The following is a 17,704-nucleotide window of genomic DNA, read 5'->3' on the forward strand; positions in this document are numbered from 1 at the left end:
TTTTACTTCTTCCTTTCCAATTTGTATCCCTTTGACTTCTTTTTGCAGTCTAATTGTTCTGACTAGGACTTCAAGTACTATATTGAATAAGTAGGGAGAGAGTGGGTAGCCTTGTCTAGTCCCTGATTTTAGTGGGATTGTTTCAAGTTTCTCTCTATTTCGTTTGATGTTGGCTACTGGTTTGTTGTATATTGCTTTTTACTGTGTTTAGGTATGAGCCTTGAATTACTGATCTTTCTGAGACTTTTATCATGAAGGGGTGTTGAATTTTGTCAAATGCTGCTCTCTTCCAGTCTGGTGCTCATAGGGTGGCTTCTAGTAGCATAGGCTTTCTTTAATTCTCAACTGCTCTTTACTCAGGGAGATTACTGTAGTATTTGGGGTCTTCTGCTGTGGATGAGGCAGTGGTTAAAATTTGATTTGTACCAAGTTGGAATGTCTTCAGCACAGTGTTTACTGTGTGCTGCTTTTCTCTTAGGTTATGTAAATGAAGAGTAAAAATTTGCCCCATCCTTGTTTATCATATCCTCAGGCAAGTCGCCACAGCTGTGCTTTTAGTCCTAAATAATCCTTATAAGAATGTTCTTTTTGTTTACATTACAAGTGTTAATAAGCTTTTTAAAGGAAATTTAATTATCCTTTGAAAATTTTAAGATAACTTCTGTTTTTATTGCTATGGTCATGGAATAAAGCCCATTCCATTTCCTTTTTGTTTTGTTTTAGGAAACATAGGACAGATGTCTTTATGATCTAATAGGCTTTTTATTAATTGTATATATACATATGTATCTGTGTGTGAGAGGAACAGTTAGGTCTGGGACAGAACCCTAGATCTTTGTCTATGCTGAATAAATTAGGTGAGTGCTTTGCCATTGAGTAGTATCCTTATCCCCTGTGGATCTGACTTTCTACTGTGAGTTCCAGATACATTGCTGATTCCTATAAGGCCTTTCGATTTTAAAGGGACTTTAAAACATTTACTTTGTACTTGATCCAAAAACTACTCTTGAAATCTGAAATTCTTTCATTTTGGTAGGACTTTTAAGAGTATATCCAAGTCACGGGATCCTTAATGACCCTTATCAGTTTAGAATAATTTGCATTTGATGTCTCCTTTAAAAAGAATAAAACTGGACCAGGGAAGCTGACAGGAGTTCGAGGCCAGACTTGACTTAGACAGAGAGAGGTTCTGTTTTGAAAGAAAAGGAAAGGAAGGAAATCAAATTTTTTTTATGATACCTACTCTTAATTGCTAAGAAATATTCAAATAATTATGTATAGTATATTTAAAATTGAAAACTGTTTTACCTGGGATTATAACTCAGTGACACAGCACTTGCCTGATATTCATAAACTGCTGGATTTGAATCCTCTCACTAAAACAAAACCTATCATATTCCAATGTCACTACTGTAGATGAGCCACATTAGGTTTATATCACATTTGTTTATGCATAGTGTACGTATACTCCTCACTTTGCGTGCGAGCAGAGGACAATTCGCAGTTGTTAGCTCTTTCCATTGCCATGTGTGTCCTGGAGATTAAGTTTCAGTCAGCAGCCTTGGTGGCAAGCACCTTTACCTGCCTAACCATTCCACTAGCCCAAGAATCTTTTTTTAAGGCCAAATTTTATATATATATATATTTTTTTTCTTCAGGTATTCGAACAACTCTTTGGGAATATTTACACTTTAATTGAGCTCACATTCTTAGATTATTTCTGTTGAGAAGGATTAGTGTATGAGTAATGGGTCCCATAGCTACTGCTGTTGGACTCAGAACTGGAAGTTCTGTCAGGAGAAAAGTCACTGCCTGTTACATATTGGGGGTTGAAAGCTGGAACGTGCTTCACTCAGCTGTAACTCATAGCCGGCAACGGCAATTCCAAGGAAACCTGAAAACCATCCGAGCCACCTTTCCACTCTACTCTCCCCAGTGCCTAGTCTTCAAGCTTTGCAGAAAGAGCTGTAATTTTAAGGTATTTTACTATATATTTGTAGATGTGAGAATTTTTTTAAATGGTCTCTGTGGCCTTTCCAGGTCTCACTGAAAAGGTGTAATGGAGCTTGACCGCAAGGGCTTAGACAGAAAACTTTCCATTGAAATAGTTGGATCTAGTTTGCAATAAAACATTAAGAGGCTCTATTTAGATTTCTGATGTTTGTATTTTTCTGTGTTCTTACAATTTTCTCATTGTGACTGCAAATGTTGATCTGTACTTAAAAACATAATATACTAAATTCATTGCCGGTTTATAAAAGTACACTGTTAAATTGAATGACAACATTCTAAAGTTTCCCTTGCCTTCTTGGCTTTTTGGTTGAGTTGTAGTGCCTGCATATGTCTTCACTGCACTTTCTTATCCTAGCAGGGAGGTGCATCCTCCCCGAGGAGCCAACACATTAGCAGACGAATCAGTTATGATTACATCAATAAGCGTTGCTGTGAATCTTCCTTTTTATTTTTAAGCAAGATGGTCCAGGCAGCTTACTCATTTGACAAAATCCCATCCAGGAATTGGTTTGAGACTTAAAGGGGGAGAAGTTATATCAAATTTTTCTTTTGTTTATTTTTAGACTTTTCTTTTTGTCCAAGAATTAATTTTGCCTCTGCTTAATTGCTTTACAGGCATCTTGTAATGTTACACAATAGAGGGAGGGAGAAGGAGGAGCTGTGACTGTGTGGTGTGGATCTCACACCCCGTGTAGACAGGGAGAGAACGAATCAGCAAGCTGGTTTGACCAGAAACAGAACTGCCTATGACAGATTAAGAGACAAGCAAGGCTTGGAATCTGAGAGCAAGCAGAGTGGAAATTTACTGCAGCTCTCTGTGAGTGTTCAAGTGATCTTTTCTGCTAACGTTTTCCGGTGGTAACTGTTACTCCTCAGAGTCAGAAAGTCAAGACGGAATTGTGCTAAGTCTTTCTCTGGCACATGTGAGTAGGAGGAGGCATCCTTTATTAAATGGAAGATAAAGGCTACTTCATCTAAAGTGTTTTGAACTTGAGAAAAGAGCTGTTTTCAGCACCTCACCATGGGTCTGCTTATTGTTGCTTAAACAAGCTGGGAGTTTCATTAGCCCGGGGTGAGTATCACAAGATTATCTGTATTGGTTTGGGTTGAGGAAAATGAATTAATAAGGTACAGTTGAATTCTACAGTTATGCTTATATTCATTTTAAATTAGACTGTCGCCTCGTTTCTCTGCATAATGAACTGCTGTTACTAGGAGAAGTTTGAAAAAAAAAAAAACATGTACAAAACAATACTTCTCTGTTGCCTAAGGCACTTGAATCCTTACCAACTATTTTGTGTCCGCCAAATATCTTATTTTTGAAATGGGTTTTAATTTACAGTTTCCAAAAATAAAATAGTGGCAATATACTGTTTTTCATGTTTTTCTTCAAAGTGCTTGGCAATTTGAAAGTATATTATCAATAAATTTAAAGCTATTCTTATGGTGTTTGATATTATAAGTTATTATGAAGTTATCCTCTCTCCTTTATACTCATCTCACACACACATACATACACACACACAGACACACGCACACACAGACATGCACACACAGGCACGCATGTGAATGTTAAGTATCATTCAGCCATAATTCACCTTAAAGCATTGCTAGCCTTAACTGAAAGTGCATATAAACATTAACTGAAAGTGCATATGATTTAAACATTAAATGCTACTATGAAATCCAAAGTGATTCCTGGTTTCTCTAAAGTTCTGTAAGAAAAATAAAAAGGAGATAATCTACATATAAAATTCACAATTGATGTAAGATGAGTGTATATACATTTCTGAGCTACAGGAATTAAACAGTTATTTCTTACAGTGATGCCAGGTTCTCTTGCAGAGAATATAACTAGAAATGCATAAAAGAGCAAAGGAAGTAAATTCTCACTAAATTCATTTGCATTCCAATAAAGGCTTCATTTGTGTAATCTTTAATAGGCTACTCTCTACAACTACATATATTCAGGTATAAGCATGTTTTCTATTCAAAGCATGCATAGAAAGTATGTGACCGTTGTTCTGTAGAAGGACGAGTGCCTTGTTAACTCTTAAGTAGACTCATTACATAAAGATAGCTATTTTGAGCAAAGTTTCCACTCTGCCCTGTACTAGCCTCAAGAAATACGTGCCTTCGGTTATTGATTCAAGTGAGTCTTTTTAAGGCAGAAAAAAATTAATTAAAATGAAAAGTGCAAAGAGCCAGTAATCACATGGCAGGCTTAGAGCCTGAACATAAAATGCCTTGCTTCTCCCATCCGTCCTCTGTGGGTACAGAAGCCTGTAGAACAGGTTTTGTTTTGTGGCTTATTTTCCTCCGGTTTGTTGATTTATGTATAAGAACTCAGTCGATCTGTGGAAACTTCTGAACACTGTCATACACTAAAGTCAGTATACCAATACTCCATCCTTAGATGGATGGAAAATTTACATTAAACTTGACAGTATTTAAGGGGTTGCTTTAGTAATTTGCTAGTGTTACCCTTTCCTAAGCCCACAGTAATGTAAATATAGAAAGAAAGAAGGAGGCATCCCACTTCACAAACATTATATTCCGTAAGTTCATTTGTGAGCAGACTATTGAGGGTAAGAACCCATTTCCTTGAAAAATAATTTATCGAGTAGCTGCTAAGTTTTTATTATAGGTTGAGTATAATATTTACACTACAGAAAGACCATTGCCATCTTGAGAGAGATTAGAAAATCAGTTTTAGTGTCAAAACTAAGTCTGAAACAACCATGAGAAAGACTTGTTTCTGCTGCCTATCAGTGCTTAGGGAAGAGGTGTAATATAAGCGCAGTGCATTCAGAAGGATGCTTAAATGGATTCTTAGGCACTTCCGGAGTTGGTTGCAATTTACATAGTGTTCAATCTGACATCGCTGTTAGGTTTCCCTTGGTATAGGAACCTTTCTAGCCTTTACTTCTCTCTGCAACCAGTTCTGATATATTGAGTAGCACATAGTAGGCACCTGATAAGAGTTTTTACCTGAGGACTGGCCTGCTTCTAAATACATAAATGGAATGGATAGGCTGGGAGATGGCTCAGTCAGTACAGTGTTTGCTACCCTAACTCCCTTCTAAAAAGTCCAGGTATGGTAGTACACCCTGCAGTACAGGTGCTGGGTAGTGAAGATAGGATTCCAAAGCTCACTGACCAGCTGGTCTTATTGAATTGCTGGACTCCAGGGTCAGTGAGAAACTCTGTCTTGGTAAAATAAAGTGGATACTTAACATTAACTTTTTGGCCTCTGCTAGCATGCACACCTATATGCATAGCCACTTGCACATACATACACATGCTTGACCATGTATTACATAAAACAAATACTTTTCCCCACCACCACCACAAAGAGAGAAAGTGAGAAGTAGGACGGAAGGAGAGGGACGGAGGGAGGGAGCGGCAGAAGCTTTTCCAAATTTTCCCCAAAAAGTGTAGGGGCTTTAGGGCTATAGAGTTTCCATTACGAGAAAGAGATGGCCTGAAGTGAATTAATTGAATTATGAAATGAAAATAAGACAGAGTGGTGCTAACTTATAAGACAGAAAGAAAAGACTGGTGTATGTGTGTGGCAGACTTGAGTGAGCAGAGGAGTTCAGAGTATGTGTGTGTTCAGAATGGCGACTACATGAGCACATTCAGCTGTCAGCTCAAAGGGACTGTCTGTTCGATAGGTGTACTAGGGGCAATACGAAGAAATGTGGCCTGTGTGCAAAAATCCAGATTAACTTTTTCCGAGTTTATCTATCCAGTTCAGTTAGATTGGTCCTGAAAAGTCCTTCAAAGTGCTATACACAAAACACGAAAGTTAGCAGTGCCGTCGAAGTGACACGCTCAGTGAGACAATGAGTGGCTGTAGGTGACACTTACTTGGATCACCCTTTCTTCATTCTGTTCTAGAATAATGTAAAAGTAGTGATTTTGAGTAATCCCAAATGGCATATAATAGAGTCTTAATACTTATTAAAATAATATAGATTGGGACACTTTCCTGTTGTATGCATATACATACATACATACATACATACATACTTACATACATATATACTTACATACTTACTTATTTTGTCACTTAGAGAGACTAGCCCATTGTTTTTAAAAGAAAAAAAATCCATTATAACCATATTAACATGTATATTACAGTCATACTTTTGCACTGGTAATTAAAATAATTGGCTTAAACAGAAATCTTTACAATCTGTAAGTGAGAAATCATACTTTCTAACTTTGTGACTTACGTTTCCAGCAGAGACTAATAAAGTAGCTTCCTATTTGGAAAGTCAAAAGATTATATTAATATCTCAGCCAAAACACCTAAGTCTGTTGTGGGCGTATATTGAGTAAGATGTAGCTTCAGCTGAATTACTTTTGTGTCTATACTTCTTGGTAGTATTTTTATAGACTGACAGTAGATAAGTGCAGAGCTTAGGATGCTGTGAAGTAATTGTTTTTGTAGTATACCTACGAGCCGGTCTATTGCTAAGAACAGTAAATAACCAAATGCAGTGTCATGCACACTATGTAGTGCTTAGTGAAGATTGAAAATACTAGTGTGATTGTGTGCGTGCGTGCGTGCGTGCGTGCGTGAGAGAGAGAGAGAGAGAGAGAGAGAGAGAGAGAGAGAGAGTGAGATGAGTATAAAGGAGAGAGGATAACTTGAGGTTATTGGTTCTTTTCTTCTACCTTTTAGATTTCACAGATTGAACTGTGGTTATCAGGTTTAGCAGCAAACACATTTTTTTCCTGAGCCATCTTACCAGCCCTCAGTTACTCTGTTACAAAGGAAACCATTTGAGAATTTCAGTGAACCTGAATGCTTTCAATTATTGCTAACTTGCTTGGGAACACACTGACTTAACTACAGATGTCTACCATAAATTGAGATTGTGAAACTCTATTATAAAATATCACTTCATTAATAATCATTCATAGTTAACTGATGTAGAATATTTTCACTCCTGGAAATGGTTGTAGCTATCAGCAGAAATGTTACTGTGAACCTAATAAATGAAGTTCCTGGATTTTCTGGAACAATAGTAAGTTCCTAAACTCACAGTAAAAATGTTAGTGGTTTTATTTCTTTCTAACCTCACATAATTTTTTAAATTTATGTTATATAGTACATTGGAGAAAAAACATAGTTACTAAAAGACACAAGTCTCTCTTACAAAAGACTTTTTATTCTCATGTAAGTTTGACAAACATGTCAAATCAATGAGAATTCATAAGACATTTCTAACAAGTTTTCTGTTTCTGTGTAAATTATTCCGTTTTAGAAAATGTCTCTTTCCTTCAGACACTGTTGTTAAAACAAACCATATAAAGACTAAGTCAAGCCAGGCCTGGTGCACACGCCTATAATCTTAGCAGCAAAGAGATCAGAGGAAGGAGATCATTCAAATCAGTTGGACCTCTAAAGCAGTTCTCAACCTATAGGTCAGGACATCTTTTGGAGAGCCAAATGACTCTTTCACAAGGGTTATCTAAGACCGTAGTAAAACACAGATATTTACATTATGATTCGTAACAGTAGCAAAATTACATTTATGAAAGAGCAATGAAAATTATGGTTGTGGTCACCACAACATGAAGGACTATATTAAAGGGTCTCAGCATTAGGAAGGTTGAGAGACACTGCTTTAGAGTAAAGAATTATCTGTGAAATCGTTTTTCATACTTGATCAATAGTCTGCTGATTTTCATTTTTGTCTGTCAGTTTTAAAGGAAAAAATTCCATTGTGGTTTCTAATAATATTGGGAAGAATACTTAAATATTGAAATAAAGTTGGAAGATATTTTGCCATATATGATAACTTGGTGCTGTGACAAATCTAACTATAGTGATACATTTAGTAATTTATCTATGTGACAGCAACTCTCAGTTTTGGTTTTGGTGGGAGTATTCTTCGATATAGCAAATAGAACTTTTAGATGTACTTTTCAGTTTTAAAATTCACATCTAATCAAATTTAGGAAATTTTTAAAGATGTATTTATTTGTTTTATGTATGTGAGTATACTGTCTTTGTCACGCCAGAAGATGCCATTGGATCCCATTACATGGATCCCACATGGTTGGGGGCCACCATGTGGTTGCTGAGAATTGAATTCAAGACCTCTGGAAGAGCAGTCAGTGCTCTTAACCGCTGAGCCATCTCTCCAGCCCCAAATTTATGAATTTTAAAAGAACAATTCAGTCAGCACTGGCATTGTGTATACTCATGATGTAAACTTCTTGTCATTGAATTTAAAAGCAAATCTTTATATGCTTAGTCATTTGCCATTTATGTCTTTTTACTACAAGTATTTTAGAATACAGATAAAATTATCAACCCTTGGAACTTACTGATATACTTTTTAAATGTGGTGATGGGCTTATGTTGAGCATGTTTAAGAAGGGCGCACGTGGAAGACGGGGGTATATGTCAGAGGAGTCTGCTGAAGCCACAACTCCATCTCCAACACTGCTAAAGCAGCAAACACAGACCCTTGGATTTGTTTGGGGCTGGGGCTGGAACTCAGTAGGAGAGCACCGGTCTAGCATACCCAACAACCCTAGCTCGGTTCCCAGTCTCCTACACATGTGCACATGCACACACATGGTTACACAGACACGTGCTTTAAGTTACAAGCCGTGAGAATCTTGGAAATGGTCCCATCTTGATTGAAAAAGAAACTTATGTTTTAAAATTTTTAAATTTAAAAGTATGTTTTGAGTTTTTTAATGAACAAGCTGGCAGTTGAGGTCACATAAATGCTTTTGTGAATGTTCAATTCCAGAGATTTCTTTTTACTTCAGAGATAGATTTTTCACTCCCTTCAAATTACTGGGAGTGAGAAAAAAAGGTCTAAAATATTCACTAACCACCCAAGAAAGCCATTTATACCTTTGAGATATCTGAAGTAAGATACCAACAAGGACATTCAATGTCTCACATACCCCCAATTTCATTTAAATTGCTCAGATGACTGACACAGGCCATCTCTAGTGGCTCTCAAATTCGAGTTAGGAGTGCTGCCAAATACACTACACTGTCTCTGCCTGTGCTCACTGGCCCCGGAGCTTAATGATCTTTTTGGCTTTTTCTCTAGAACCTGGGCCAAGTACCACTTTTCATGAAATTCCAAAGCCAAAGAAATTATAGTTAGCTAGTGGCATCAAAGGATGGGAGGTCAGGATTCCACAGTGTGAACTTTAAAAGCTTAGTAAATCGAGGTACTATATGAAAAGTGTTTCCATTTGCCAGTCATTAAATAGTTTGACTGTACTACCCAGAGGCTGCCACTATTAACTCTATAACTCTGTGTGCACACATGTGTGTTATAGTGCATGTATGTGAGCAGATACACATGCACACATGTACATTTGGAAACCAAAGGACAGCTTGAGGTGTACCTCAAGAATGGCTGCCAACCTTGTTGAAATGGGTCTCTCACTTGGACCTGAGATTCAATAATTAGGCTAGGCTGGACGGCCAGCAATCCTTGGGATCCACCAGCCTCTAGTTTCCCATCATTCAAGTTTCAAGTATGTACCACCTCACCCAGCTTTTAGGTCAGTTTTAAATTAAAGAAAATGTTTAAACATTATCTATAGTGTTTGATAACTATATTTCTTCTGTCTTTTTCTGTTATGTATGAGTTAATTATCTGGTGTGTGTTTTTTTTTTCTTCTCAGAGATACTGAGTTTTAATTGGTTAACCTTTAGTGACTTGCTATGAAGTGCACACTGGGCTTGAGTTCATGACCCCCTTCAGCCTGCACCATGGTGCTTGGCTGGTATTCTTTAGGAGCAGTGCTAGCCAATTTGCTTTAGAATTCCTATGACAGAATTCTCTTGTTGCCTGCGTTTTAATTATTTATGTATAGAAATTCAAAATTTTTGTAATTGTAGTATATTTGTAGTTATATTGACTTTGCAGTCTTTTTCTCAAAGTTCTTTGTTTTGCTGCTCTGGGGATATTAGAACTCTGGCCCCCTAATGGCAAGCACTCTGTCACCAAGCTGTTACACCCTCCTCCCCCTGCCTTTTCATCAAGAGCTGTTCATTGCTTCTAAGATTACAGAGGTGTGTCCGTATTCACATATGTCTCTATTTTCTCACTCACCTGTGTGTTTTCTGATGTCACTGTCACTCAGTAGTTCATTGCCCTTTCCAGTCATTCTTTTGTTGCTAATGTTTTTCAGATGTGTTACTGGGCTGTGGGAAAAGCACAATGGTAGAAAACAAGCTTAGAATGTCCCGAGGGTCCCAATTTCAGTTTACATTTGCAAAAGTATAGAAAAGCCAAGTCTGACTGTCTTCATTGCTTACTGTTATTCATTAATAAATTCAGCTAGAACCACTGACCTCAGAACAGGACCCCCGTTGAAGGAATCAGAGAAAGAACTGGAAGAGCTTGAAGGGGCTCGAGACCCCATATGAACAACAATGCCAAGCAACCAGAGCTTCCAGGGACTAAGCCACTACCTAAAGACTATACATGGACTGACCCTGGACTCTGACCTCATAGGTAGCAATGAATATCCTAGTAAGAGCACCAGTGGAAGGGGAAGCCCTGGGTCCTGCTAAGACTGAACCCCCAGTGAACTAGACTGGTGGGGGGAGGGCGGCAATGGGGGGAGGGTTGGGAGGGGAACACCCATAAGGAAGGGGAGGGGGGAGGGGGATGTTTGCCCGGATACTGGGAAAGGGAATAACACTCGAAATGTATATAAGAAATACTCAAGTTAATTAATTAAATAAATAAATAAATAAATAAATAAATAAATAAATTCAGTTAGTATTTTTTTAACCTGTGATTAGAACTATATCGAACTATGAATTTTAGAAATAATTGACATTTTCTTACTATGTAGACTTTCCAGTCAAGAAAACTGTTGACACCACTGCACCATAGAAACCCTGACCCAAATGTGTAAGCAGACATTCAAAAGAATATGTGATACAGTAATGTTTATAATCATAAATAATCAAGAATAGAGAGGACCTGGAGGACAGATCAGTTGGGGCACAGTTATCCATTAGGGTGCAAGAGAAAGCGCTTGTTTAGTCTGACCTTTGTTTGACCTTTTCCTAGAGGGTTGATGGGACTGGGCACTGCTTTCCACTTCTTTAGAAAGGGTTTATCTCAGGGCTGGGTGGCCCAGCAGTAAGAACGCTTACTTCTCTTGTGAGGGATGGGTGCTCTGTTCCCTGCACCCATAAAGGCTGAAGTTACTCCAAGGACTTCAGAAGGCCTTAATGCCTCTGTTTTCTCAAATACTTCTCTTATATACAGACCTACATGCATAAACATAATTAAAATTGATAAAAATGAAAATATTTTATTTAAATTATTTATCTAACCATTTAACTTAGAGCATTAAAACTATAATTTGTTATTAAATAAATGAGGTATTATAGTAAAATAACTTTCATATATTAGACTATATTATTTCATTTATCTTAAAGTGCCAACAAGGGAAAGTACTATTGAAGAATTTTATTTTCAGTTTCAGACTAGACTATATTTTTTACTACTCTTAGTCATTCTATAGTACTGTATCTAATAATTGATTCCTTCTATCTGCAATTTTTTATTGGTTATTTTATTTATTTACATTTTGAATGTTGTTCCCCTTCCCAGTCTCCCCTCTGTAAGCCCCCTATCCCATCCCCAGTCTCCGTTGCCTCTAAGAGGGTTCTCCACCCACCAATCCACTCCCTTCTCACCTCTCTAGCACTCCCTTTCTTTGGGGCATTAAGCCTCCACCTGATCAAGGGCCTTCACTTCCATTGATGCCAGATAACACAATCCTCTGCTATATTATGGTCGTGGACCCACCCATGTATACTCTTTGGTTGGTCGTTTAGTCCCTGGGAGTTCTGGGTGGTCTGGTTAGTTGATATTATTGTTCCTCCTATGGGAATGAAGTACTCTTCAGCTCCTTCAGTCCTTCCCCTAGCTCTTCCATTGGAGTTCCTGGGCTCACTCCAGTGGTTGGCTGTGAGAATCTGCATCTGTAATGGTCAGGTGCTAGCAGAGCCTCTTGAGGATATCTATACTAGGCTCCTGTCAGCAAGCACATCTTGGCATCAGCAATAGTGTTGGGGTTTGGTGTCTGCAGAGGGATAGATCACAAGGTTAGGCAGTCTCTGGATGGCCTTTCCTTCAGTCTCTGCTCCATTTTTGTCCCTGCATTTCCTTTAGTCAGGAACAATTCTGGGTTAAAATTTTTGAGATGGGTAGTAGACCAATCCCTCAACTAGGACCCGTGCCTATAGACTAGAGTTGGTCTCTACAGGATCTGTCTCCACTTTGTTGGCTATATCAGCTAATGTCATCCGCCTCCTGGGAGCCTCTTGCATGGGACTTTCTAGTGGCTCTTCCCCAGTTCCCCACCCCTCACTGCTACATATTTCTATTCATTTTCCTGACCCTCTGGACTTCTCTACTGTCTCTTCCCATACATGATCCTACCTCCCCCTTTTTCTCCTCCCTTTTCTCTCCCCCAGATCCTTCCCTCTACTTCTCATGATTATTTTTGTTCCTTCTAAGTAGGACTGAAGCACCCACACTTTGTTCTTCCTTCTTGTTAGGCTTCATATGGTCTGTGAGTTGTATCATGGGTATTCTGAGCTTTTGGGCTAATATCCACTTATCAGGGATTACATACTATGTGTGTCCTTTTGGGTTACCTCACTCAGGATATTTTCTAGTTCCATCCACTTGCCTGCAATTTCATGAAGTCATTGCTTTTAGTAGTTGAGTAGTACTCCCCTGGGTAATAGTGTATTTTCTGTATCCATTCTTTTGCTGAGGGACATCTCAGAATGGTTTGTTTCCAACTTCTGGCTATTATAAATATGGCTGCTATGAACATAGTGGAACATGGCTCAGGCTCTAAGATCAAGAACCGACTAATGGGACCTCATGAAACTGCAAAGCTTCTGTAAGACAAAGGACACTGTCAATAGGACAAAACACCAACCTACAGATCTTTACCAACCCTACATCTGTTAGAGAGTTAATATCCAAAATATACAAAGAACTCAAGAAGTTAGACTCCAGAGAACCAATTAACCCTATTTAAAAAATGGAGTACAAGGCTAAACAAAGATTCTCAACTGAGGAATCTCGAATGGCCCAAAAAGCACCTAAAGAAATGTTCAGTTTCCTTGATCATCAGGGAAATGCAAATCAAAACAACTCTGAGATTTTACTTCACACCATTCAGAATGGTTAAGATCAAAAGCTCATGCAACAGCAGATGCTGGCGAGGATGTGGAGAAAGAGGAACACTCCTCCATTGTTGGTGGGATTGCAAGCTGGTACAACCACTTTGGAAAACAATCTGCTGGTTCCTCAGAAAATTGGAAATAGTTCTACCTAAGAGCCAGCTGTACTACTGGCGTATACCCAACAGATACTCATCTTTGTGCAATCCTTAGCAACTGCTTGTTCTCTTTCCGCCCAGTTCCCTACCTTTGGCAGTTCTTTTAGAATATTTGTCTTTCTGTGCTTTGTTTATTTCAATAATGAGTCATAAATGTTGTCACAAGAGGCATGACCCACTTCCCTTTGGTTGTGTGTGTGTCTTGCGTGCGTTCCACAGCAGATAGTGTTTGTGGAATTGATTTTCACCTCCTGCCTTTACATGGGTTCTAGGGATTGAACTCAGGTCACCAGGCTTGCACAGTGAGCGATTTACCCTGTGAGCGATCTCACTCCTCCTTTTAAGGCCAATTAACATTCCGTGGTATGTCTTTATTCACCCACAGGAGACATAGGTTAGTTATGGGAGTTAACTGTGTGAACAACGCTGCAGTGATCATGGGATGCAGATTTCCCTGTACACGTTGAGTTCAGTCCCTTTGGAAATGTCTCCTGAAATGAAAACATTGACCAACTAGTTGGTAATTCTACCAGTAACTTTTTGAGAACCTCCACACCACTTCTTGTCCTAGTTATAGCAATTTATATCTCCCCTACCAGTGTACTGGAGTTCCCTTCTATGATATCCTCACCAACAGCGTTCTTTCATCCTTCTGTATTTGATTAGCTGTGTCATAATACATTTGTGACCTAATTGTGGTGCCCACTGTAGTGAATGCATGGCTCTGCTCAGGAGGCCATCCCACCCTTCCTTGGGTTGGAGTACGGCACAGGGTAGGCTCGTGTTACCAGAACAGGAATGAAATAGCTCCAGAGTTGTTCTCTGATTCAGTTCTTTCTTCTTCTGTCAGAATTGCTATTCTTTTCTTGGAGATATTTGGGGTGGTTTCTTCTTAAACTTTTTAGATTCTTTTTTATTGTTAGTTATTCCCATAGGAATGAATTATAATTGTAGATTTACACCCTCTCACACATCCTGCCAACAGCATAAAGGCTTCCTTTCAAGAGCCATTTCTGAGTTTCAGCATTAGTTCTGTTGAGCTATTTGTCGGTTTGATTCTATTAAATCTTTTTGGCTTTATATGTATAGATATATGGATATAATCTGTGTGTACAGAAATAATGTGTTAGAGACTTAATTGTGATGCTATATAAATTTTTCTTCCCAGAACCATATCTATTTTCTCATGGTCCTGTGAGGGTGGATGGGTCTGACCAGTCCTAGGATTTTTTTTTTTTTTTTGGATTGCTGTTGTTTTTTAAAAGGTCATTCTGTTGGGATGTGTATTGAAAGATGATTATTTGTTTCTTTTCAAAGCTATAAGACAAACTTAAGTTTGTATTTTATCATTAATTTTTATTAGAAAGGCCCTTTAAGTGATAGGGTTTAAATATTTTTTGTCTTTATATGAAGTATAAGCCATTGCATCCTTTGCTATTGCGATTCTGTTCCATGTTCCCTTTTGTTGTGTCTGACTTATTCCACTCCCTCTCTGCTGTTGTTTCATATGGGGTAACACTCTGTTTTCTTCATATTGCTATTAAGTATGCATACAGATATGATATTATGCACTTTTAATATCCGTTGCCATCATCTAGATTTTAAAATGTTAGCATTGTCATTATTTAACCTTTTCTGACTTAATTTAAGAGGCATTTTTATTTTAAAATAGCAAAATGATAGTCAAGAATATTAATTTCTGAATGTAGTCCATTCATCAAAACTAGGTGGGAATGAAAGTATTGTTTACTGGCAGTGAACGGAGAGGCCTTGTACTTACTTGCTTGGCAACCAAGCCACATGCTCGCCTGAGCTTGGATTTATGTAGTGAGTGTTCTAAGTCAATCGCTAGCTCATTTTTAAGTGAGCAGTGGGACTGACTAGGTGAACTAGTCATTTATCAAGCAGTGTCCAGAAAGTAAAATTGGCAACCAAGTTTGTATGCAAAGGGGAAGGTATCTAGGCTGAAAGTGGATGGCCTGGCCAATCTTGATAAGAGAGAAATAAGCGTGCAGGAAGCCTCTGCCTTATTTTGCTAGGGTCCTGGGGGATGAAGCTGTATGATTTGAGGGTGTCTTGATTTCCCTCAAAGTTTCAGGCAATTGTAAAATGTTATTAAATGAATTTGATAATTGCATTTATTTCAGCCATTGGTACACTTAAGATATGAAAATATTTCCAAAAAGGGTACTATGCTAAGAGGTGCTGTGTGGCACTGTGCTATTGCACCCTCCCCTTGTATCTCAAGTGTCTGCTTTTTCCGTAGTCCAGAGTTCCAAAGAGCAGTGGGGGTTTTGCTTATTCATGGTTCAAAATTCTGCTAATAACCAAAGTTCCTGTGCAGAGCTTGACTTCCATTCTTTGTTTTCCTAAATCCTCTCAAGCAGAAGTTCCTTTACTATTTTGGATTTTGGAGAGTAGCTTTCTATTTTCTGTTGTTGTTGTTGTTGTTACATGTTAATTGTACAGAGTACTGGATTCTATAAAGATACTCTCTCTTAAGCATATCAGGTAATTTGATAATATGCAACCCCACATCTTTCTTTTATCTCCCTCCTCCTGCTTAGCTTCTTCCTCACTCCTCATTAGAGTGAGTGTGTGTGTGTGTGTGTGTGTGTGTGTGCGCGCGCACACGCACGCGCACACGCCATACACGTGACTTCCTGTTTCTATATAAAATCTAATGAAACATTACTTGTATAGTGAGTAAATATATATACCAACAGGCAAGCGAAAGTTGAGAAATACAAGAAGTCCTGAAAATGTTTAAAATTGCAGCAAATTAGCATTTGAATTATACTGATGCAGAGAAACCACACAGAGACATGGTCATTGGACTTACACATCATTTATATTACACCATAGGATAATTTGTACTCCTTTAAGGTCCAGAAAAATCCCTAGTTGAAATTCTTAGTGTTCTAGTTCATTATATTGGTGAGCTAAGACTGTATAGAGAACGAGATCGATTATACATGCATTTCATATCTTAAAATTCTAATGTTTATGTATTTTAGGTATTTGATTATTTCGTTTGCATGTGCAAACTTTTTTTTTTGGACTTAGAGTTAATAAATTCACCTCATACATTCCAGCCTGCATTGAGGGGTCTCTTCTGAATGCATGAAATGTTTTAAAGTTTGCTGTTTATCATCAAGTTCATACCAGTTGTTTTGAGTTCTATTTAAATTATGTCTTATATTGCAATTCTTGATCACAGGTAACAGATACTGGTTTTGTTACTTGAAAGAATTTTTGGTTGGATTCAAATGTGGCAGAAATTCTGGAAAAAGACTGGAAATAGGTAGGAATCTAGTGAGATGAGGGATTTGGTGCAGTGTCATAAAATGAATGGATGGATGGGGATGGGGCTGTTGTCAGTGCTGTGTTCTTTAGGTTTGATATTATTTTTTCATTGACTAATTGCATCATTGTTAATATGTCAATTGTTAAGCAAAAATGAAAAAAATCTCTCTTGTCTACCAAAAGGGTACTGATAAAATAAAATGATGATATATTTATATAATGTGATATTGTTATTAAAAATGTTGTTGACCTAGAGATGGTATGGCTAGAAACACAGGCGTCCAAGCCTGATAACTAAGGTTCTGTCAAGAATCCACAGTCAAAGAGAACTGACCTCTGACCTCCACATGTGCATTAAGGCATAAACATGCCCGCAATCCACCCATACACACATTTTATACATATATAAATAATGAGTAATATAAAATTTAAATATTAGAGTAGAACTAACATGCCTATAGAATGCTGTTTACAATATAAAACAGTGGAGAAAATTGCCAAATATTATGCTTGCTGTTATTCTAGATTTGCTTAAACATATCTTTGTGTGTATAGAAAAACCGTACAGGGAATATATTCCCAATGATAATCGTCGTATCTGAGTGTTTGAGTCAGAGACTTTTACTGTATTTTATCATTTTTTAATATATAAAGTATTAATGAATAGTCTTTTACTAGAAGGAACCTTCCATTACATTACAAGATTTGTTTCTCTTAATGCAGTCAGGCAGTGACAGCCATTTCTCTAGTCTGTGTCACATGTGCTCCCAGCCTTTGGAACTGAACATTTGCCCGCTCTCTTCACCTCCACCATGGCAGTGAAGATTTAAGACTTTACACTGCAGTCTTGAGTTGCTATTAGCACTTGGTACAATGCTTTTTCATACTACTTTTTTCTTAGAGTATATGAATCCTAACCTACTTGGTTTAAAAGTAAATATTCTTGGTTTTCAATAAAATTCTGCAATCCTTATTTTTAAGTGAAGCTTTTAATCTTTCTTAA

General features: G+C 37.8%; 1 protein-coding gene across 8 annotated transcripts in view; it reads left to right on the forward strand.

Moving 5' to 3' along the window:
- Window positions 1-17,704, forward strand: part of Cab39l (calcium binding protein 39-like) — a 102,414-nt gene that overhangs the window by 31,676 nt on the left and 53,034 nt on the right. The window contains exons 4-5 of one of the 8 annotated variants that reach the window (XM_006252100.4): window positions 2,890-3,085; window positions 16,616-16,699. The exons of 3 other annotated variants lie outside the window; for them this stretch is intronic. The gene's annotated coding sequence lies outside the window, so the exon portion shown is untranslated. Of the gene's footprint in view, window positions 1-2,889; window positions 3,086-14,100; window positions 14,169-16,615; window positions 16,700-17,704 lie in introns of those variants that run through there. 4 more of the 8 variants (XM_063274135.1, XM_006252101.4, XM_006252099.4 and 1 more) reach the window with 4 other exon arrangements.

This window comes from Rattus norvegicus, chromosome 15, assembly GCF_036323735.1.
Source record: "Rattus norvegicus strain BN/NHsdMcwi chromosome 15, GRCr8, whole genome shotgun sequence".
NCBI classification, from domain to species: Eukaryota; Metazoa; Chordata; class Mammalia; order Rodentia; family Muridae; genus Rattus; species Rattus norvegicus.